The sequence below is a fragment of the Hylobates moloch genome, unplaced genomic scaffold (genome assembly GCF_009828535.3).
Source record: "Hylobates moloch isolate HMO894 unplaced genomic scaffold, HMol_V3 SCAFFOLD_4, whole genome shotgun sequence".
NCBI classification, from domain to species: Eukaryota; Metazoa; Chordata; class Mammalia; order Primates; family Hylobatidae; genus Hylobates; species Hylobates moloch.
In genome coordinates this window covers 118,640,130-118,664,087 of record NW_026652279.1, presented here as the reverse complement: position 1 = coordinate 118,664,087, position 23,958 = coordinate 118,640,130, and the positions used below count along the sequence as shown (strand labels likewise).

At 33.5% G+C, this 23,958-nt stretch overlaps 1 pseudogene; it reads right to left on the bottom strand.

Annotated features, from left to right (window-relative positions):
- Nucleotides 1-869: 869 nt before the first annotated feature.
- LOC116467492 (ADP/ATP translocase 2-like) lies at nt 870-23,644 on the bottom strand (annotated as a pseudogene).
- Between the last annotated feature and the right edge of the window lie 314 nt (nt 23,645-23,958).

Genomic DNA, 23,958 nt, shown 5'->3' with positions numbered 1-23,958 from the left:
CTTCTTTCAGACACCCTTTCCTTTGTTACCTTTCCTGTTACTGTACCTGCCTAGCTCTCTTTTCACATGTATGAAAATTCCCATTCAGTCTCCTTCATAGGACACCTTTTCTCTGCCTTTTCCTCATATTTTGGTATTCTAAGTTTCATCCTGAGTTCACAGCTCTTAATAATTCTGTATACCATAACTATGTGAATTTGCCTACTCAAATGGATGCAAGTTCCACACAAATAATAAAAAATTCTAAATCTTTGCCTCTGACCAGACTTCTCTTTGAGATTTTATTTTTAAGTAAGATTTTAGTTAAATGTCTACATGTATTGCTAATAGCAATCTCTATCTAGCTCAACATATTCCAAATTCATCATCTTTCCTTCTTAATCTTATCCTATTTCCCTATTATTTATCTCAGTAGCATCAAGTTTTTAATCTAATCATTGAAGCTGGAAATCAAGAACCATCTTTAAGCTACAATATCCTTTTTTAAAAAATCATCAAGCTATGCCTCGTTACTCACTGAATGTTTCTACACATTTCAAGTCATTCCTGACAGAAACATTAATATCCATCTTGACCACTAAAACTCTTCAATATAAACATATTCTTGTTTCTTCATATTTATCCTCTGTGCTCTTGTCTATTTAAAATGCAAACTTGACAAAAACTGATAAAACTTTTTTTTTGCATAAAAGCCTTTTTCTCTGTACATTTGACACTATAGAATCCACATTCCTAACTATAAAGTTAAGTTATATGAATGTCTCTTTACTCTTCAGCCTCATATTTTGCCGTTTCCAATCACATAGTGTTTTAGGAGAAAAACTTTATGCAAACTGTGTCTTTCCTTTGCTCTCACACCACAACAACAATCAACACAGAAGACTTCTATGACAGAACGTGTGTGGATTTTTCCTCACACGCCAAGCAGCAGGCATCAGCTGGATGTCCTCCCATCCATCTCTGACACCATCATTCTGGAGAAAGTGCTGGAGTTTCCACTTCAGACATTGCTCCACTTTAGACACCAGTGACAAGTCCAGGACTCCGGAACTTCTGACCAACTGGTTTCCAGTTGGAGTTTCCATGGCCCCCTCGGGTTTAATTAATTTGCTTGACCAGCTCACAAAACTCAGGAAGACATGTCTGCCAGTTTATTATAAAGGATATTACAAAGGATACAGATGAAAAGGTGCTTAGGGCAAGGTATGGGGGAAGAGGTGCAAAGCTTCCATGCCCTCCCTAGGGAAGTCGCTCTCCAGTAACCTGCACTGTTCAGCCATCTGGACACTCTCTGAACCCAATCTTCCTGGGTTTCTATGGAAGCTTCAAGACATCAGCATTCCTTCCTCCAGGGTATAGGGAGGACTTTTTCTGGGGAGGGTCTTAGAACCCACAATCAGAAAGATGGGGAAAGATTAGAGTCCTGCCTTAGGGCAGGTGAACGTACTGCAGGAGAGATTCTGTTTCCTGAGGCCTGTCCCTGAAGCCTAAAACATCCCTCATTCTAAGTAAAGACTGCAAGATGGGCTATTGGAGTTATGAACTAGGAACTGTGCACAAAGCCAGTGTATATTATAATACAGCACAGAGACTCTGTCCTGTAGTAAAACAAAATAGCTTATAATTATACACCAAATATCTTCTTGACCCCTGGCTTTAATCCTGATGTTTTATTTGCCAGGAGTGCTTTTCTACATATTCATCTTTTGGCTTATTTCAACTCATTCATTTAGCTTCAGCAGAGGCAACAATGCAGTTCTACAGGATTTATTATCTGTCTTTCATGGTGGGTTCAGAGACACCTTTTCATCCATTTGTTAAATCATATTTGTACAGTGATCATTGTATTTAACCCATTAAATGTTGAAACAATATTATTTACAAAACGAAAAGGGTGTAAGAACAGAAATAGGAAATTATAGAGATTAATTCATATTTTCAGCACAAAGCACAGATCTTCTGATAGGTTTAACAGCCATTAAATGAAAACAAACAAACAAATAAATAAGGAGCGGGGCGGCACGTAACACAGGTGAAAGACAGCCTGGCATAGAATTAGGTCTGCGAAGACAGATTAGAGATTCACTATGCAGGATGAGGGAGCAGGAACAAAGACAGACTCAAACAAGAGAAAGACCATGGCCAATTTTGGTATCTGGATATACTCAATAGAACTGAGGTTTAGAACATAACTTAGGAGCTAGAATTAAAGGAGATGAAACAGCAAATAAAGGCAGAAGCAATGTCATGTAAGGCCTAGCATAACATTTTGAGATGTTATCCTTTAAGTATTGAAATATTACAGAGATACAACAATAAAAGAGATGACAAATTGAAATTGGACTGGGGTCTCTCCAGTCACTTTCTAAGTCTGTATTTGAGTATATCTCAATTTAAAATAAGTCATTTTGTTAAATGTTAATAAGTCACATGATGTAAAAAAAGTAGACATGGTAAGAAGAGGGATGATTTACTAATATTCAAGGAGTGTAACTGACCTGAAGACAACAATGGCAAAGAATTCTTGCTTGGTTGAGAGGACTAAATATGCTTTTCATGTTGCTAAATAGTAAGAGTGCATTAAAAAGTTTTTGGAGAATATATTATTTCTATTTTGGACATACAGAGTTTGACTTGCTTGGAACATGTAGATTGGTAACAAAGATGAGAGTCAGCAAAATAATCTGGGTTGGAAATTGAAATTTGAGGTGTCAAAGCAGACAGATGGATGGATGAATAGATAGAGAGAGAGAGAGAGTAAATTCACGAGAAGAAATGAAAGTACCCAAGGAGTATCTATCAGTGGGAATGAAAGAGCTAAGAATGGATTTCTTGATGACACCAATATTTAAAAGCCAAAAGATTAAATGTAGAAAATAGGTCAAACATTCAGAAAATAACAAAGGAACTGTGCTCAAGGTCCTCTCAGTGATGAATGGTGTTTATATTTTCTGCTCATTGAGCACTCACCTCTTGAGTGCAATAGTCAGTGGAGGTCATGATTTAAAAAAATAAAATTGTTATAGCCCAATTCAGATGGGCTATAAAATCTGAATTATAATATAATTCAGATGTTATCTTAATTTATATTATATAATATAAATAATATAAATATTATAAGATTTATAATATAATATAAATATAAGATTTATAATATAAATATTATAAGATTTATAATATAATATAATTTATATATAATTTATACATAAATTATATAATATATAATATAAATTATACATGTTATATAATATTTACAATATAATTCAGCTGTTATAAATATAAATATTTTATATAATTTAAAAACATCATAAAAAAACTAAAGAGTTTTTTTAACTTAGAAATGCAGAAAGAAGAGTGTTAGTTACACCAATCAACCTCTCCACTGAGAACTATAAAAGCTAGATAAAATATATTTAAATTATTCTGAGTGATGATGTCAAAAGATACTAAGGCAGAGAGAAATTGTGGATTCAATCTTCAAGGAAAAGGAAAGCCCAGTGGAGTGACTCATTAATTTGACTTTACCCTCAAAGTAAAGTGAAATTTCTAAAAGCTGCAGACAAAAGCTCAAAAAGATAAACAGAACTTTTGGAAAATAAAGCTGGAGTAGAAGATAAACAAATAATTAAGAATTTTAGTCTCACCAAGAAAGAATTTTACTAAACATAATAGGCTAACCAACTGATAGTGTATGAATAGCTACAACTTGGGAATAGGAGTATACCTCTTAGAAATGCATACCTACATGGCCAAAAAGATACATAGAAGAATACCCACAGCAGCATTATTTACAATAGTTCCAAACTGGAACAAGCCCAGTGGCCATTAAATTTGATGTATTCATACAATACACAATTTTGATATATTCACACAATAAAATGCTGTGCAAAACACAGCTATATGCGAACACCAAGATTTACTTTATTTGTACATATCGGAGAAGTAACACATGTCATAAGTCATGTTTAATTTTATGAAGTTTAGAACCTAGCAAAACTAATCTAGAGTGTTAGATGACAAGATAGATATTACCTTTGTGTTAACTTGATCCAGATAGTGATTACATGAGTATATTTACTTTGTATACTTTTTGTGAATGGGTTATTCTTTAATAATACAAAGTACATTACAATTATACATTTTAGGCTCATTTTCCATAAACTATTGGTTTTACTACTTAATGTCATATGTATCTTTGTCTTTATATATATATTGCTCAAAAATTTCTTGAGCAATGGCCCACAAGCACAGACAACCAAAGCAAAAATGAACAAATGGGATCACATCAACTTAAAAAGCTTCTGCACAGAAAAGGATAAAATCAACAAAGTGAAGAGACAACCCATAGAATGGGAGAAAATATTTGCAAACTATTTGCTGGCAAGTGATTAATAACCAGAATATATAAGGAGGCCAAACAACTCTACAGGAAAACAATTAATAATCCAATCAAAAAATGCCAGAAGATTTGAATAGACATTACTCAATAGAAGACATACAAATAGCAAACAGGCATGTGAAAAGGTGCTCAATAGCACTGATGATCAGAAAAATGCAAATCAAAACTACAACGAAGTATCGTCTCTCCCCAGTTATAATGGCTTATATCCAAAGGATAAGTCATAGCAAATGCTGGCAAGGATGTGGAGAAAAAGGAACCCTTGTACACTGTTGGTGGGAATGTAAATTAGTACAACAGCTATGGAGAACAGTTTGGAGGTTCCTCAAAAAAGCTAAAAATAGGACTACCATATGATCCAGCAAACCCACTGCTGGGTACATATCCCAAAAGAAAGGAAAGCAGTATATCAAAGAGATCTGTACTCCTATGTTTGTTGCAGCACTGTTTACAATAGCTAAGATTTGGAAGCAATCTAAGTGTCCATCAACAGATAAAAGGATAAAGAAAATGTTATATATATATATAAAATATACATAATATATATAAAAATACATATAATATATAAAACATATATATAACATATATAACATATATATACACACACACATGTGTATATATACACACACACACAAGGAGTACTATTCAGCCATAAAAAGTAATGAGATCCTGTCATTTGAAACAACATAGATGGAACGGGAGATAATTATGTTAAATGAAACAAGCCAGGCACAGAATGACAAACATTTGCATGTTCTCACTTATTTGTGGTATCTAAAATCAAATTAATTGAACTCATAGACATAGTAAGTTGAAGCATAGTTATCAGATGCTGGGAATTTTAGATGGAAGTTGGGAAGGTGGGGAAAGTTAATGGGTATAAAAAATTAGAATGAATAATATATGCGATTTAATTGCACAACAGGGTGACTCTAATCAATAATAATTTAATTGTACATTTTAAAATAACTAAAAGTGTGTAATTTGATTGTTCATAAGACAAAAGACAAATGCTTGGGGGAATGGATAAAAAAACAAAAAATAAATTTAATATCCAAGCCTGAATGTAAAAGTGATTTCATAACTCCAAAGCTTATCCCTCTTACCAAATATTAGGATTAAGCAAGTCACTGTGTACTGGAGTGACCAGGTCCTCTTAATCACTGCCAGGGATTCCTAGCCAGTCTTATTACAATGCTGGGTGCTCGGAACTCACTGTTGGAAGGATGAGCTGAGGACAGACCAGTGACCTCAACTCTCTTGCATCTGTGCACTGGGCCTCCACAACACCTACACATAATCCAGTAGCCCCACAGTAGGGGGCCCAGGTCAGGGTCCACAGGCCATGTGCTTTTCCTGCTTTCTCATTGCAATCACACTGCAAATTTCAGAGTCTTTGTTGCTTCTAAAGTTGTCTGTCCCCTCACCCTCCAAAAAGAACTGCATGTTGAACGGGTGGCAGAAACCTAACATGTCCAAACTCAATTGCTAATATTCTCAATAATCCTCTCCATCTTATAATCTTCCTCATTGTAATAAATCAAATCTCACTGTATAAGGTAAGTAGATAAAAAACCATTAATTTTTCTCATATATTCTCTTATGACTCTTCCCTTAGTATAATTTCAAGCTACACTGACTTTCTCGCTGTTTCCAAAACAGGCCAATGAGTCCCTGTCTTTGGGATCTTTGTATTTCCTATTTCCTCTTTTCTTATCCTAGATATCTTCATGACTTACTGCTCTCTTGCCTCCTTCAGATCTCAATTTCAAATGACACTTAATCTGTTAGACTGCTCCTGGACACAAGTTTAAACTACAGCTAATTCTCCCAACTTCCTATCCCCTTCTGTTGCAGTTATTTTCTCAATATGTACCACTATTTAACATTCTATGTACTGTATTTGTTTATTGTCTGTCTTTTTACTGGATTTGGAATGTAGACTAGATGGAAGATTTTTTTCTTATAATCCATAATATATGTCTATTGTTTACAATAGTGCATGGCACATGAAATATGAATAAAATATATTGACCTTAATGATTCTATTATTTCATTTTGCTTGTGCCCCAGTCCCCTTTTGTGTTCTAAATTTTTTTCATTGTTCATCTATATAATTTTTCTTTTTTGCCTTCTTCATTAGAGGAAAGCATTAACAACTCCTTAGTGGTGGTACTATATTGTATTCAAATTATCTTATTTTTAAAATTAGGTTTAAGGTGCCTAGTTCAAGGAGATTATTGTCTGCTCATGTGTCAGTTTTTGCACTAAGACATTTTTAATCGTATGAATCCATTCTGTAGAATTAATGTACTCAATCCAATGCCTGTATATGCTTAATAAATGTTTTTATGAGTAAACAATAGAAAATTTTAATAATATTTTCATTTTCCCCAAATTTATAACAGAATTTAGAATCATTACTCTTCTCCTTTATTATAAATACTGCTCAAATATTTGGAGTTACTTGTATCTATTTTTCCCATATTTAATTTCTTATACCTTTGAACATAAATTAAACCTTAAAACTTAAATCATGTTTGCTGTTCTCTTTATTCCTTTTTTTGAATAGTTCTGCTGATGAGGTTTTTACAAACTGCTGATAGCATATAGGGCCTCGATAGTTACTTAATGTACTGATAATAGGAAATTCTCCTTAATATCCAATATGGTTTATTTATAATATTAATATTTACAAGAAAATAGCAGCAAAATGTAGAATTTATTTGGTTCTAGTTCAGAGTTACACATACAAATTGTTTCAAAATACACCATAAACGGAAGGCTGAGTTCATTTTTAAAAAGCTTAATGGCGAAAGACTTGACTTGGAATTGAAGGAAGCATGAGAGGCATAAATGGGATGCTTCAATGGGGCAGAGCAGTGATGAATTAATTAGACATTCACATTCATAATGGAGAATTAACATAGGTCAAAAAGTATTATGTTTCAGAGAAGAAAGAGTAAAATCCAGACAGTTATTATTGCTTTATGGACACCAATTCTTGACCTGTGGGCTAGAGCACATGCTATTATTTCTTTTTGAATTATATGAGGTTAGAATGTATGTACAATGAATCATGAGGAATCTTTTTAACGATTTTTAAATACAGCTAAATAACAGGTAGTACAAATTTACTAAAGAATATGTTCCATCATTAAAGACTCTTGTAGAACAAACCTATGTGGATTATATTTAAGACAACTGTAATTTGTTGAAATTAATCCTCTCATTCAAGGGAGATGAAAGCTGTTATAAAGGTCCTTTTTTTCTGTTTAATTAGTCCTTGTTCCAAATCCTCCACATAGCCCTGAAAAATCTATTTGTACATTAGTAAAATCCAATAAAATTAAGGGGTGGAGATGAGGGATTGGAGGAACTAAAACCTGTAAAGAATAGGCATTAGAAGAGTAGATAATAGAGTCATGGATCTTTCTAAAAGTCACTGTGTTTTGGTGTAGAGGATGCTTTGGAGAGGAATTGACATACAACCAGCCCTGACTCAGTTTCAGGTTAAAGGTGATAGATATGTGCTTATACAGTTATTGATTAAGCCTTTTAAAAAGTATAATGTTAATAATTTTTGTTAACACTTTCCTTATCTTTCACCTTTTAAAACATGTAGCTAAATTACAAACTCCTTGGGCATAAGGGTGATAATGCTACAGTAGATGGCCCTGAATCTTAATTTAAAGCAGATACTAAGCATTTTTCCTTTCATCCTACAGAATTAAAATTTGTAAAGAAGAACAGTATTTGGAAATCATTCTTGTATTTTACATTTCTTACATTATCAGATCTTACAGGTAAGTTTCCCAGAAACCAGAAGCCATCCTCTAGAGAACTGGCTGCAGCCACTTTTATAAATTTTACTTCTCCTGGGGAAGTACAATATAATGCAATGCATTACTCTATGAGATTTGTTGTAAAGAGCATTTGGAATTTTCAAGATAAGTTTTTATTCCAGACACATCTTCATAAGCCCTTCCACTTTTCCAAGGGCAAAGAGTGCCTTGTATTTATGATGTTTTTGCATGCTTTAGAACTCAGCTGTAAGAAATATATTTCTTTTCAAGGAAAAAGCAAAAGAAGAGAGTGTTTAGAAAATACACTGAATAAATGCAGCAGCAAAACATTACAGCAAGGACTCCATGTCCGAGAAAAAGGGAATGAGAGAGGAGGCAGAGAGAGACACAGAGACACAGAAAGAGAGAGAGACAAAGAGAGAAAGAATAAAACAGATATTTGTGCTGAAAATACTAAAGATTAACTTAAAGTTGTATACATGAAATTTTCTAAGAGAATAGATCCTAAGTACTCTCACTACAAAAGAAGTGGTAACTGTGAGGTGATGGATATGTTATTCAGCTTGATTGTATTAATCATTTACAATGTATATCACAGCATTACCTTGTTTACTTTAAATAAATACAATTTGTATATGTCAATTACACTTCATAAAGCTGGGAGGAAATTTAAAAAGAAGATATCTCTCTCCCAAGACAGAGTAAGAGCTGTACCTTTTGGATGAAAGCATAGACTTTATAGGATTAAATATATATATATAGGTTTCACAAAAGGAAAATATTTCTCCATGTCTTGATTCAAACAATTTCTAAATTTCGAGTATAGAAAGGATTTGTCTCTGTGCCATCGCCACTGAATATTGAATTTTTTGGTAATGTTCAACAAAAACCAACTAGAAGAACAAAAGCTATCTACATCTTGACCACAATTATGATCTCATAATTCTAATACAATTTCTTTAAATGTTGTGTATACAAAAATTAGAACAAAAATGTAAAATTCATTCGGAAATCTTTGTTATCTATAAATACAACCAGTTATTTTTTAAGTAAAATAACATGTAATTTTTAAAGTGTCTAACAGCTTCTCCAATCTAGTTTGTCTTCCACGTGGTCCAAATATAACAAAAACACATTGTATTATATCCTAAATGAATATTTACAAAACTTCAGTGGTGAGTCAAGTTAAAGTATGAGTGAAGAATCCTGGGAATGGTACAGTTTGCATGAGGGAATGAACAGATTACAGAGCGAAACTGTATTAGAAGGCAATTTTGTCCAGAAGGAGGCTTGAGCTGAAAAACCTGCTTACTTGTTTTTGAAGTCGTCTCCAATGTCACTGAAATTTGCCATAAGTATTTACAAGCCTCTTTAGGCTTCTAGTTGCTCTTGAGGGCAACATTTGTGAACTTGAGAACATGGAGAAGTTCAATTGTCACAGAAGGGAAAAATCATTGAATTATTCTACAAATGGAATCAGTTTATTAGGACTTCAAATATTGGAAAGAAAGTGATTGAGGGCTAACATGACAGGTTTTAAGCTGCTAGTTAAAAATATTAAAGTTAGAACTTCCTATCTGATTCTGATACTAACCAAATCTGTGTTCACCAAGTTAAAGGAATTGTTGCAGTATTTTCTTAGCACCCAAAGATAGAGTCAAAAAAGTGTAGGCAAGATGTTACAAGCATTGATAATCACTGTCTTTTGGAAGGTGATGGATAATAGAAAGTTGAGCAGAATATAATGTTGAAATTAAAGTTCATTACTTGATGTAAGAAAATGTATAAAACTGACTACTACATATATTTATTAAGCACTTTTTAATATTTGCATATGCACTCTCAAATACTCTTAGCTCTAGTACAGGTTCCATCTTGGCATTTTTTAATCAAGTGTTTGCATAAACAATGATAATGAAAACGACCATTTAGAGGATACCAACCACATGCAAATAACTGCATTAGATGTTTTTCTTATTTTGAATTCTCACAATTATCTGAGTGGAGCATCTGAATCTCCACTTAATAGATGATGAAGCCAAGTCTCAGACCGCTTAACTTACTCAATTTTGTAAAACCAAGGAGTGGCAAAGAAGTTCTCTAAACTTATCTTGGTATGAATCCAAAACCTATTCTTTTATAAAAAAGAGCACTGTTTTATAAATAACAAACAAGTACATCTGTCTTTATTTGCTTTCTACTTTATGGCAAGGATAGGCATGGGAAGCTACTTACAATATGTTTCCTCCTGGTTAGACAACAAAATATTTACTTTTATTTACATTCTAGCAACCTCTCATTTGCTGCCCTCTCATATTGGTCTAAGCCTCTGTGAGGAAAATAACTGTTAAGTTGCTATTTACTTAAGTGTTTGCTAGCACAGAAATATTATCATGTCTATTTGAGGCTGTAGCAACATGCTGGTAAGATGCATTGATAAGAAAGCAAGCCAGAATAAAATAAAAAAACTTAGTAATTCATTTGTTTTGTCATATTTCTATACTGCAATACACACTGCAATACAATTGTTTAGTATCTTTTCTTTATAGTTCCTACGTGAACTTGATTATCTACATATTCTTGCAGCATGTGGAAGCCAAAACACATCCATGTTAGGTGACCACCTAACATCACAAGAGGATTTGGAGAATTTAGAGCTCAAGGCACATGTATTTCACTAAGTAGAGGATATTCAAGGTGGTTTTGTAAAGGTAGACTTACAACTCGAAAGAAAATGCACTGCAGGATATGGGGTTATGTTCTTAATATAGCTAAAGGCCATAGCTGATACCTAGTGACATAATTTCACACTATCAGTAGAACAGGACAAAATGATATTGACGTTTTAAAAATACTTAAGGTCAAAAATTAAAAAAAAGATATCTGAGATGTAGTCATTATTTTAGAGACAATCTTTAATATTTTCTACCAAGACCATCCAAATTGAATGATCTTTTAACACCTGAACATTGTAATACCTACAAACAAAATCTAAATTAATAAGTTTATAATTGAATACCATATTAAAAAGCAGTATAAAAAGAAGTATAAAATATGACATGGTTTTAGATAAAAATACCTTCTAAATAATATAATAAACTAACTTAAAATGTCTAAAGACAACAGCTAAACCAAATGATAGCCTGGTGGCATAAAGTAACTTAACAATTAAAACATAGCTTTAATATACAATTTTAATGATTTCATTATTTCTATTATTTAAAATGAGTTGAAAACATGTCAGAAATATCTATTTTATTTTTGAAAATTTAATTTTACATTTTTATTTCAGGCAATGCTGTTTATACAATAAATAAAAATAAGGTATTTATTGCCGTAGGCAATTCATTCTGTGGTGGATAAAATATGTACTTCCTGATGTGGGGCCTGAGGCCCTGCATGATCTTACCCCTCTTGGTAGTTGTAGTTTCATTTTCTATTATGGATCAGGTTATATGTTTAAATAGCAAGCATTCTACTAGACTGTACCAAAAAATTATACTTTCACCTACTTGTTTTTTCTCTCTGTTACACCATGTTAATAGCAATTCAATAAATTCCTACCCTGTCTTGCAATTGGTGTCTTCTGGCTTTTGAGGGCAAAGCATTCTTTATTTATGTCTTTTTTTTTTTCCAACTATAAACCATGGTTTCTGCTTCTGTGTGGGGGCATCATAAAATTTTGTAATATTTGCATTCTGTGATGCTGCAGGATATTCTGGAAAATTCTGAAATGCCATTGTTTGGGAGAAAAATAGTCTTTAAATGACCACTACCAAGAACCTATTTTTTTTTTTTTTAACATGAGCAATTTCACTAAAAAAAATTCCAGGAAAGTGCTTCTATATTTGCATTACAGGAACTTGCTAAACTTCTGAAGTTGAATCAAAACTATGTATATATGAATATCTGTATTTAGAAAGGTATTTAATAGTTTTTATCAGATTCTAAAAAGGGTTGTTACACAAAATAGTTCCAAAAGCCATGGACACATTTCCCTGATTATTTATAATGTCTGCTGAATTACCTGATGTCACATATATTATAATTCTCACCTTTCCAATCCTTCTATCTATAGACAGCTTAGAGTCTTAAATCCCTACAACACAGATTAGCAAATTTTTAAGTAAGATAAGTAAATAAGGCAGAAAAGAGGACAAATATTAAAAGTAAAATATCAGCATGTTGTTAATGATACAAAAGGGTTGTTCCTGTAAATAATGGGTATGGCTTTTCTGTTTACTGAACTCTGTTTTATAAAATTAATCCCTGTAAATGAGAATTTTATAAGATGAAAGAATAATGCTACAAATTTATAAAATTAATTTGGCAATTAGTGAATTTAATCAATACATTTGTTTTCTCTTACCTGTGCTAAACGGAATAAGAAAGTTTAGAACTTATCCCATTAAAAGGTTAAAATTTTTTGAAAGCACCATGTTTGTTAAAAAGTGGACTTCAGAGATAGATAAAGAAAACAGCAGCAATAAGTGTGCCCATAACTACTGTGTTCATATACTTTTGTTAATCTATATGATCAATATCAATTTGTTTGCAAATTAGTTTATACTATTTCTGTTATTGAAAGGATGTAATTTATTTAAATCTTATTTTTAAAATGAAGTACGAGAATAACATAATTGTTACTTCTACAAAACTGTCTATTTAAAAAGACTTAGTAAAAATATGTTTCTAAAATCATTTGTATTTACCTTGATGAGAAAAAATCAAGTATAAATATTAATGGGATTTATAAAATCCTAGAATTGCTTTTCCTTCCATTGTACCAAGAGTTAACCAAGATGTTGTGTATGCCTTTACAATTCTCAAACATTTTTTGATGCCACTAATATATAAGTCTACATCTGCCAAAATATACTATCTTTTTAAAACTGTCCAAGTTTGAACAAGTGTCTGATATTCCATGTTTAAGTTTTTACCTTGCTTTTTATAACTATCACCATGTTTATAGGCTTATAAATATTGAAACCATAATTTTTGTTTATTTATTTTGGTTACAGTGTTTACTTTTAAAAATATGCCAATCAGCATTAACCATCCTTCTATCAAAATCATATTTCTCCATTAATTTGCATTTCTTTCATATATTATTGTTTTATGATAATCTCTGTAAAATTTCTGAAAACATTTTGCTAGATTCATTCAAGCCTCTTCACTTCAAAGCAATACAAGCACACTGTTACATTTAAATATTCCAGACCTACTTTGTTGGTTGTAGGCATGTAACTTTGTTTCTGAGATCTCTATTCGGTTCCATTGATCCTTTTTTTTTTTTTTGAAACAGAGTATTACTCTATGGCCCAGGCTGGAGCACAGTGACAGAATCTCAGCTCATTGCAACCTCTGCCTCATGGGTTCAAGCAATTCTCCTGCCTCAGCCTCCTGAGTAGCTGGGATTAAAAATGCACACCACCACACCTGGCTAATTTTTGTATTTCCAGCAGAGATGGAGTTTTACCATGTTGGCCTGGCTGGTCTTGAACTCTTGACCTTAGGTGATCCACACACCTTGGCCCCCCAAAGCATATGTTTCTTTTTATGCCAGTACCACACTGCTTTGTTTACTGCAGCACTGTAGTATAATTTGAAGTCAGGCAATGTAATGCCTCCGGTTTTGTTCTTTTGCTCAGAATTGCTTTTACTGTTTGAGCTCTTTTTTGGTTTTAGGTGAATTTAAGGATTTTTTTTTCAATTCTGTAAAGAATGATGATGGTAGTTTGAAAGGGCATAGCACTGAATCCGTAGGTTGCTTTGAGCAGTATGGTCATTTTAAGGATATTGACTCTGCTGATCCATGAGCATAGATGTTTTCTATTTGTTTACGTCAGTTATGATTTCTTTCATCAGTGTTCAGAGGTCTCATATCTCCTTGGTTAAATATACTTCTAGGTGTTGTGGTTGTTGCCAATATATATGTATGTGTGTGTGTGTGTGTGTGTGTGTGTGTATAGGTATACATATGTATGTATGTGTGTGTGTGTGTGTATATATATATACACATACCTATGTATACACACACACACACACACACACACCATGGGATACTACTCAGCCATAACAAAGAATGAAATCATGTCTTTTGCAGCAACACGGATAGAACTGGAGACCATTATCTTTAGTGAAATGACTCAGAAACAGAAGATCAAAAGCAGCATGTTTTCAGTTATAAGTGGGAACTAAACAATGAGTACACATGGACATAGACAGTAGAAAAATAGACATTGGAAACTCCAGAAAGTGGAAGGGTGGGAGGCAGGTTAGGGATGAAATACAAGCTTTCCGATATAATCTACACTGTTCTGGTGATGGGTACACTAAAAGCCCAGACTTTACCACTATGCAAAAAATCTGTGTAATGTAACTGCACTTGTACCCCTACATCCACAGAAATAAAAAAATTAACTAAAAGTAAGCATTACACGTTTATAACAAAGTGTGATAATTTTCTGTCTATTCCTATTTAATAATAATTTCTATTCCATTAAGAAAAACATTTTTATTTTTAAATTTATTCTTCCAATATTTATTCAATGTTAATGAATTTTAAATTCTACTAGTTTGTGCTTTTCTCTCCCATTTTAAATATAACGTACTGCATTTCTCCTTATTCTATTGTGCAAACCCATGCCTAAATTCTAACAAAAATTTAACACAATTTTTGGATAATACTCAACGTCAATATATTTATGTATATATTGCATACAGCTGGGCCATTATAGTATATGACTTTCTGTCACAATTTTTAATCTTTCTGAATTATCTGAGGCTTGCTTTTCTATGCTGTCTCTCTAACTGAACTCCGTATGTCCTGACAAATTTTAAACAGTTAATTGCATAATGTAATCTATTAATTTTTTCTTTTTTTTTGCTAGAAACCTCTCTCTCAAAGCCTCTGAATTCTTGCTCTAACTTTGGCTCAGTGTTAAGTATTCCTACTACACAAATCTTATTGTGGGACTTTCCTTAACTCTCCATTGTCAGGGTTTATTTCGCTTCTCTCCTGTGTTGGATGCCCTGTTTTCTTCATTTCCATGCCCTTCATTGACTTTCACATCCTTATTTCAATAGTTCATGTCATCCTGTTTCTGGAAAAATTTTTGGAAAATGTTATATGTAATGTATAAACTTTATATGATGTAGTATAATATTTAATAATATATTTTACTACTTCTACTTTTGAATAAAGTTTGTTTAGAATTCTAAATTAGAAATAATTTTTTACCTCAGAATGGCTCCATCATCTCATTTTCCTTGGATCTGGAAACTTATTTACTTAGATTTAGATAATTTTTTTCTCCAATAGTTATTTTAAAATAGCTTTTTTTATAATTTTAAATAATTCTTTTTGAATGATTAAGGGATTCAAAAAGTTATAAAATAGTATAGCAAATAAACATTTACCCAAGGAAAGATATTATGCAAAAATATTATAGTATTGTAGCTGTACTGCTATGCCATAATGAGATTGCTGATGAAAGAGTATGTCTCTCATTGATGAAATTAGACATTGCTAAATTGCTCTTATTTTCCTAATTTGGTATACGAGAGTTGCTTTCGTTCTACATTCCTCCAAACACTTAATTTTGCTAGATATGAAAATTCTTCCAATATCAAGAGCAGAGATCATGTTCCATTGCTGTCTTAACTTGCATTTTTCTGATTGAGTTAGAACATCATTTATTATGTTTCATGCTCTTTCCTCTCTGCTGTGCAGCACTTTCAGTGTCCTCATATTAATAGAGCCAAACTCAGTTTCTAGATATGAGGCACAGACGACATTGATGTCTGCCCCATTGACATTTAGAACATTTTCTTGATTTCTGCTATGCACAAATTCATTTAGTTATGTGAGCTAAAGAAGAAACACATAACTTCTTTGGCTCAGTTATGTGTTTGGGGCACAGAAAAACACACATACATACACATGAACAAATATACATACATTTATACATATATACATATACTTATATTACATATACATATATTTCTGTCATTTTTCAGTGTTTTAAGCCATGTTGAATCAAGTATATATTTTTTCAATAGTCAAATGCAGATTTAAATATTTATTTTTATTTGATTAAAAATCAAATTATAAGTATTTGAATTTATAAAAGTTGAAGCTATCTAGTATAATTTATCAATGTTTTAAATCACCTAAAATTATTTGGATTTTCTCACCTGTAATATCTATTAATTCATAAAATTAGAGTTGCTATGTTTAGCTAATGAAAACACAGGATATCAGTTAAAATGGAATTTCAGATAAACAATTTTTATTTAGTGTAAACATTCTCTAACTGTGCCCAAATTTAACTGGGCACATTTATCCTGTATATTTTGTGGCAAAGTTAACTAAATCTTATTCATAGTAAATTTTTTGGCAAATATTACAAACATGTTTTTAACAGTTTCTTGAATATTTCTTCTCTGGTGGATTTTTCTTCTCTCCTATTATTTTCTAGTTTAGCAAAATCAGTAATTCAAAGGGAAGTGTATGCTTTTGAGTGTCAATAGCCATCCCAGATTATTACAATGTGTGACTGCAATGAGAGTAGTATCATATGATGCCTAAGAGATTGCTGGGCTGAATTTTGTCCTCAATATTTAATAACTTTGTGAATGTAGGCATACTACATAACCTCTCTGTGCCTTAGCTTCGTCTTAGGGAAATGAATTAGTATATATATTAAATATAAAATATATGGCTCAGAAACAGTGTCTCAGCCAGGCTTGGTGGTGTGAGACTGTAATCCCTGCTACCGGGCAGGCTGAGGTGAGAGGATTGCTTGAGTCAAAGGGGTTAAGTCCACCCTAGGCCACATAGCAAAACTCCATCTCTACAAAAAAAAAAAAAAAAGTAAATAAATCGTATTTAGTGCATAAATACTACTCTAGTATTAGCTATTTTTACATTCTCTAGACATTATTTTTTTAAGTCTACAAATATGTACATATTTTTAAAATCATTAGAATGAGAACAGGAATCACTTAGTGATTCTTGGCTTGCCAGCTTAAATATAATACATGAGAGGGCACTGTGACAAGCCATCAGATTATCAATTTACAATTCCCTAGAATAAGAAAGTTTGCAAGCAGCATGTTATTGGAGAGAGACTTATTATGAGCCCAATTGTTATTTGTCTGTGATAGGATGACTTTGTATCTGAATACAGAAACACCAAAATATAACCAATAAAATCTTCCATTTTATATTGAGATTTTATCTTATATCATATTTTCATAAATGGTTAAGAGCATACAGTTGAAATTGAAATATTATTCTGTCAGGTTCACTGCCTAGAGAATACCTTTCAGAGGTTCCTTGCCAGTAGCTCACTGACAAGTCAAAAGACTGATATCATTTAATTGCTGTACTCCCTTCTGGATTCATTTTTACAATATCACTTAAGCCCACATAATACCTTAACTGGTGAAATTCATGACTACTTAGGCGCAAAGTTTGGGAAACACCAGTCTCCAATAAGTTTTGTTGGAAAAAAATCTGAGTTTTAATTGAACCACACAATGAATATTAATGAGATATGCAGAGTTGTCATTTGGAAAGCTAGCTACAGTAGACCCTGTGCAATTTTCCTACAGGTATGAAACAGAGAACACAGACAAAAACTCACAGTGTTGTTGAAAACCAGGACAGATGTCAACGTATGTTCAAAACGGAACAGAAATTTTTACTGTGAATCAAATGCAGCTAGGTAGAGAAAACGGGTAATGACATTTCCAACCTGTATTTTCTCTCTGGTCCTGTCTTTTTGTTTTGTTTGGGTTCGGTTTGGTTGCATTTTGTTTGGGTTTGATTTCCCAAATCTAGAGATAGGATCTCCCATAAAACAAAAAGAGAAAATGCCAACGTATGCTGATGAAAAAGGCTTATGTTTTTCTGGACAAAAATTAATCTTAAAAAAGCTGAGCTGCAGTTATTTGGTGCAGGCTGCTAGGTGAAGGTGGTATCTCCTCTTCTTTGTATTTTCTGAATGATACAGAAAAAATTATTGGGTGAGCTACTAGACTAGCTATTGCCCGAATCCAATATCCACAGACACTATCACACTACATTTATGATCGCTACCCCTATTTGAGCTGCTTTTCTGTAGGCAGGCTCTTCTCCTATTTCTCAGCATGTATTGTGATAACATTTAAAGATTGATATTCTATCTTAATAAAAATAAAAGGAAATATATTTGAGGGAAAGTTCCAACTAGGCAGAATCTGCTTATAACTGGCTCAGAAGAGAAATAAATAAATAAATAAAATTCAGTAGGATCCTGAAATTAAGTGTAGACACAGAGAATAGAATAAATATTATGACATGTTTCCCCAAAGCTTTCTTTTCTAGTAAAGTAAAATATGTAACTTATGATCTAAATATGCAGTATAAAATATGAATCTAATAAATAATGCAATAATCAATTACTCTTCTGTATTTTATATTCTACTCTTTCCTTTCTATTTATTTATAATATTGGTGCCTGCTCATCCAATCTCATTTTCTCACTGTTGTTCTTGTCCCCATTGTTCTTGCTTTTGATCTCCATGAGTATTTTTTTAAATTTTATGTTTTAAGGGGTACAAAACAATGTTTTGATTTATTAATACAATCTCGAATCGTTAAATGAAACTGATTAACATATCCATCACCTTAAATATTTATGACTTTTTGTTGTGATAAAATTTGAAATTTACTCTCTTAGCAATTTTGAAATGTACAATGTTGTTATCTACCACATTCTCCATGTGGTACAATAGATCTCATAGAAAAAAGTCCTTATTTCTTCGGTCTAATTGAGGCTTTGGGCCTTTTGACCCTTATCTTCCCTTTCCTCCATACCCCTCTGGCCTCTGGTAAACACTTAGAAAGTGTAACATATCAGATCTATGTATTTGCAATTCACATTAATTTTTCAGACTCCTACTGATAAATACTGGCCTGTTTGTGGTCTAGGATTATATAGTTTTTTGGGAAATAAGCAATGGATCAACCTTTTCACCTAAGTGACAAAATTCTCTCATTCATAAACTTTCAGTTTTGGATTTATTTTGCTATTTTTTAAAAAACACATAACTAATTGTTATGAATACATATTCATGAGATTCGTACATTTTATATTTTACCTTTTTGTAAAACAAAACCATACTTATGTAGTTACAAGGGTGAGTTTTGAAAATTTCTATTTTTTTCTAATAATATTTTTGCCTTTTTTGTAATATATAATAGAAAAAATTATGTTTTTCTGGGCAAAATTGCAAAGTGAATTATATAAAATAATATCTGACAATACTTCTTTCATACAGTACAGGACTTTTATACAGTCTCTTTTTTCAGCAAATCCTTTTATACAGAATGAGACTTAAGATGATCAAGCGTTATCTGTGAATGTGAATAATCAGGCTCTTCTATAACGAAGGTAAGATATGAAACAAATATGTGTGTGTGCATATATGTGTGTGTGCATGTGCGTGCATACACAGGCGCTTAGAATGCTTGCTTAATTTTAGATCACCCTTTCACAAATTCATTAGGTTCTCTGAGAGATATTATTTTTTAATATCTATTCAAGACAATTTAACATAAATAACTTTGAAATGAACTGTTCTTCAAATATGTCATTGAAAAGCTTTAAGAGTTCTGCAACACCATCTAAAAACCAGTGTAGCCACTGAAGACCAAAAATGTAATGACAAAATAATATCTATGCCTCCTCTCTTCTTCTGAAATAATAATGATTATGTATTTGGCAAACATGCAGAAATGTTTCAAAAAGGACATTTGAAAATAACAAAAGGTCTACACAAAATTTATAATGGAGAAAAATATTTGTGGAAATGCTATAATTTACTTCGCAATACTGTATAAAAGTTTTCCAAACTTTCTAATTTTTATTGTTAGCTCTCCATCTTTCCAGTTGTGTGATGATTGGCTGGTTATTGATTGAAACTTTCAAATCTTACTTTCTGCTTGTGAATGATAAAAATAACGGAAATTACTTCATAAATGTGATTTAAAGTGAACTGAGCCAAAAGAACTGAGCAAATTTCTGACTTGTAAATTATCCAGTATATGCTTATATTTATGCATATTTTTTAACTTTTTATTCTTTTTCTTTTATTTATTTATTTTAAATCAACTTTTATTTTAAGTTCTGGGGTACATGTGCAGGTTTGTTACATAGGTAAACACATGCCATGGTGGTCTGTAGCAAAGATCAACTCATCATGCAGTTTTAAGGCCAGCACCTATTAGCTGTTTTTCCTGATGCACTCCCTCCCTTTCCCCTGACAGGCCCCAATGTGTGTTGTTCCCCTGTCATGTGTCCATGTGTTCTCATCGTTCAGCTCCCACTTGTAAGTGAGAACATGCGGTGTTTGGTTTTCTGTTTCTGCATTAGTTTGCTAAGAATAATGGCTTCCAGCTCCATCCATGTCCCTGCAAACACATGATCTTGTTCCTTTTTATGGCTGCATAGTATTCCATGGTGTATATGTACCACATTTTCTTTATCCAGTCTATCACTGATGGGCATTTAGGTCGATTCCATGTCTTTGCTGTTGTGAATAGTGGGGCCATGAACTTATGCATGGAGGTATCTTTATAACAGAATGATTTATATTCCTTTGGGTATATAGCCAGTAATGGGATTGCTGAGTCAAATGGTATTTCTGCTTCTAGATCTTTGAGTAATTCCCATAGTATCTTCCACAATGGTTGAACTATTTTACATTCCCACCAACAGTGCAGAAGCATACCTTTTTCTCTGCAACCTCACCAGCATCTATTGTTTCCTGACTTTTTAATAATCACCATTTTGAGTGGCATGAGGTGGTATCCCATTGTGGTTTTGACTTGCATTTCTCTGACGATCAGTGATTTTGAAATTTCTTTTTTCATATGTTTCTTAGCCACATGAATGTCTTCTTTTGAAAAGTGTCTGTGCATATCCTTTGCCCACTTTTTAATGGGGTTGCTAGTTTTTCCCTTGTAAATTTGTTTAAGTTCCCTGTAGACTCTGGATATTAGACCTTTGTCAGATAGATTGCAAAAATTTTCTCCCATTCTGTAGGTTTTCTGTTCACTCTGATGATAGTTTCTTTTGCTGTGCAGAAGCTTTTTAGTTTATTTAGACCCAATTTGTTAAATTTTTGCCTTTGTTACAATACCTTTTGGTATTTTAGTAATGAAATCTCTGCCAATGTCTATGCCCTGAATGGTATTGCCTAGATTTTCTTCTAGGGTTTTTATAGTTTTAGGATTTACATTTAAGTCTTTAATCTATCTTGAGTTAATTTTTGTATAAGGTATAAGGAAGGGGTCCAGGTTTTATTTTCTGCATATGGCTAACCAGTTCTCCCAGCACCATTTATTAAATAGGGAGTCTTTTCTTCATTGCTTGTTTTTGTCAGGTTTGTTGAAGATCAGATGGTTGTAGGTACAGTCTTATTTCTGAGTTCACTATTCTCTTCCATCGGGCTATGCGTCTGTTTTTGTACCAGTATCATGCTGTTTTGGTTACTGTAGCCTTGTAGTACAGATTGAAGTCAGGGAGCGTGACTTCTCCAGTGTGGTTCCTTTTGCATAGGATTGTCCTGGCTATTCAGGCTCTTTTTTGGTTCCATATGAATTTTAAAGTAGTTTTTTTTCTAATTCTGTGAAGAATGTCATTGGTAGTTTAATGGGAATAGCGTTGAATCTATAAATTACTTTGGGCAGTATGGCCATTTTCATGATATTGATTCTTCCTATCCATGAAATAAAAAATATAATTGAGTCCCATCATCATATCATGAAAATGTCTTTAAGAGAAAACTAGTAGCTGGGCACAGTGGCTCATGCCTGTAATCCCATCACTTTAGAAGTCTGAGATGGGCAGATCACTTGAGGTCTGGAGTTCAAGACCAGCCTGGCCAACATGTAGAAACCCTGTCTCTACTAAAAATACAAAAGAAAATTAGCTCAGCTTGGTGGCAGCCACCTGTAGTCCCAGCTACACAGGAGGCTGAGACAAGAGAATTGCTGGAACCCAGGAGGTGGAGGTTAAAGTAAGCTGAGATCTCACCACTGCACTCCAGCCTGGGTGACAAACAAACAAAAACTAGTTAGATGAATGTTATTGCTTCTATTTTGAACCAGTAAATAGTTGCCACTGATAAATTGACAGCCATGAGTCTATCAAGAATGCTCTTGATATATTATATAACACAACATACCTCTTCACAGGGGGAAAATTATAGGAAACAACGTATGTGTACTTCTTGATTTCATGATACAAGACAAGCACAAAAGCACCACTCATGCCACTGAAAACACTGGACCATGAACCCTTGAAAAATCTTTGCCTCCTTCATCATGAGCAATCTTCCTTCAGTAGTCAAAAATGCCTGTATACTCGAGACCAGCCTGGCTAACATGGTGAAAACCTGTCTCTACTGAAAATACAAAATTAGCTGGCCTTGGTGGTTCACGCCTGTAATCCCAGCTGCTTAGGAGGCTAAGGCAGGAGAATCACTTGAAGCCGGGAGGTGGAGGTTGCAGTAAGCTGACATCATGCCACTGCACTCCAGCCTGGGCGACAGAGACTCCATCTAAAAAAAAAAAAAAAAAATGCCTATGTACATGATGTCAGTTCCTTTGTGCCCTGACTGCATCGTCATTTAGCAGTGAACAGTGTCAAATGGATAGGAATTCAACCCTGCAATGACAATGACAGGCTGTGCAATCATCCAGCTGATGATGATGTGAGTACTCCTGGAATCTGGAAGCATTCCCTTTGCATCCTTTGCAGTGTCACAGATACTGAAGTAGGCAGCTGGGTAGATGTTAATACCCTGCACAGACATGGTAAAGCCTTGGTACAGGCCCTTAATCCTATTAAATTTGTAGATCTTAACCAGACAGTCACCAAGGCTTCTGAATTCCCTTTCAGCTCCAGCTTTACCCACATCCATTGGTAGATGGGTACAGACAAAATCAAGAGGGTACACAAAACACAAGGATGTGGCCCCAGCACACTGCCTGATGCCAGGTTCCTTGCAACATACTGCCGAAAGTGGGTCCTCTTGTCCACACTACCCAGGAAGATCTGCTAGTACTTATTTTGAAGGCAAAGTGGAGAGCCCGGGTGGGAAAGTATCTGATGACATTGGCCAGGTTACCGCGCCAGAAGGACAGGACTCTCTCCTCCTTGGGAATAGGGACCACAGTCTATAATGCGCTTGTATTGCTTATCTGTGGTAATTTCCTTGGTGGCATGCTGCACCTGCAGCAGCAGCTTGAGCCACCCGATGGGTGCTCCTGCTGCCTTAGAGATGGCTGCGACCACCCCACCTGCCAGGAAGTCCCTGTTGAAGGACACAGCATCATCTGTCATGTTGAAAGGAAAGGGGAAGCAGGCTGCTGCGAGATGGGACTGGGCCAGGGACTCTTTAAATTCAGGGCTGGGAGGTCTCATGTTACTTCAGAGTGTAAGTTTGCTATTTATGGGACACATCTAAGAGTTTCCAGAAAAAAATATGGGACTGCAAGTCTCCTGAAATATTAACATTTGTAGTATTAATATATTATCTTTTTCCCTTTTAAGTTGTGGTAATGAAATATGGTCCTTAAAAGCCTGCCTTTTTGATATTTGTTGTGACATGTTTGATTGCCTAACATGTGACCAATTTTATTTAAGGATTCTTTTGTATTTAAAAAGTATGTGTATTCTGAAGTTGCTTCATGCT